Source organism: Poromitra crassiceps (assembly GCF_964638095.1).
Source record: "Poromitra crassiceps genome assembly, chromosome: 6".
Taxonomy (NCBI): domain Eukaryota; kingdom Metazoa; phylum Chordata; class Actinopteri; order Beryciformes; family Melamphaidae; genus Poromitra; species Poromitra crassiceps.
In genome coordinates, this window is record NC_139627.1 from 21,447,879 (window position 1) to 21,449,392 (window position 1,514).

At 36.1% G+C, this 1,514-nt stretch overlaps 1 protein-coding gene across 1 annotated transcript in view; it reads left to right on the forward strand.

The window, feature by feature from the left end:
* Positions 1 to 982, forward strand: part of tgfbr2l (transforming growth factor beta receptor-like) — a gene marked incomplete at its 5' end in the record, with an annotated part of 26,206 nt that extends 25,224 nt beyond the window's left edge. Inside the window, one exon of the mRNA XM_083638157.1 lies at positions 1 to 982. This exon is cut by the window's left edge and continues 1,953 nt beyond it.
* Positions 983 to 1,514: the final 532 nt, after the last annotated feature.

A 1,514-nucleotide genomic window follows, 5' to 3' on the forward strand; every position in this document is an offset into this window, starting at 1 on the left:
CCACAGCCAGACTGGTTCTGCTGGGAGGATGTACAGTAGAATACAAGTTTGTTGTATGGAAATGTTTCCATTTGAAGGAGCTGGTCTCCATGTTGTTGTGGTACTGTATTATTCTTCAATAGCTATGCTATAGCCCTCTTGTATGAATAAAAAGGAGCGAGAGCTCCAATTTCCTGCCCTGTGGAAAGTAAATGTGACGTTACTTTTACACGGAACAGAAAATCTGAGTTTTAAATATTTTCTTTCTTTTATGGCACAAATTGGAGGAGAAATGTTGTGATCTTCCTTGTTTTAGTCACAAGAAAATATGTGCTAAAGATTATAGTGACAATGGTCTGGTGAAAGTAGTAAGGCAACCATGAAATTGCACAAATCAAGATAAAACTTTACTTTTTGGATATTAGCTAGTTTAGATGTTGAAGAAAGCACTCATTATTAAAAAAAACAGTTTTGGGATCACTAAATACTCATAATTTAATTTGTTAGCAAATTAAGCTTGTTCAGGGCAAACCAAGCTTGTTCTCCGACTTCCAGGGTGATTTTCTCTGAATGTTGCTTTTAGGAGTTAGCCTACAAACATTCAAATAAGCATATCAACTATTTTCAGATTTCAATGTATGACACATCATTTGAAAGCTTACAATCTGTACTTTCATAATGAAACAAAAAAGATTGCCTTGGCCTACTTGTTACCCAAAACACCAGTCCCTGTCACATATATCATAAATCAGATATTTTGTACCTGCATAAATGTAGCCTATGTACACAGAGTGCAATGTTATCAGTATTATCAATGTTGCTACTTGCGATTTACTGATTATGAACACCACGTACTATCCAGTAACTAAGAACACTGTTCCATCCAGTATGAAACTCGCACAGATACACAAAACCACTGTTCATGTTTTTTATGATTTTATGATGGAGAATTTCTCCAAAATATGATGTTCTTTTCATAATAAACTTTAATGTCTGTTGTTGATTCTGCTTCGCTCTCTGCAGTAGAAGATCTGTTTTCATAACTTTGCTGTGAGTTGTCTCCATATTATGAATGTGATGAGATGAGAGGAGATGGGGTTTGGTGTTGTGATGATATATCTTGGGAGAATAGGAGGAATGAGTCCTAAAACCCGGAAATGAATTAGCATGGGTTCCCGTGTCTCCATGTCAATGGGTTTGGTTGGATGCCAGAAATAAAGTCTGTGGTTAACAAAAGTTTATTTACACGTTCAGCAAGATATCTTCATAAATGAACACCGCGATTTTTGAAGCGTTTCCTGGCGGTCACATTTACACTTCAACAATCATAAAAGTGGTGTTCATTTCTGAAGATTATCTTGTTGAACACAAAGTTCTAAGTATCATAAACTTGTGTTTGCCACAGAGCTTTCTGCAATAATCCAAAATCCAATGGAAAAATTCCATTAGCAATTTGTCAAGGGAACCCAAGGCGGTGCTAACTTCTGCATTAGCCTAAGAAAATACATCATCCCTACAACACTCTATTATGTGAC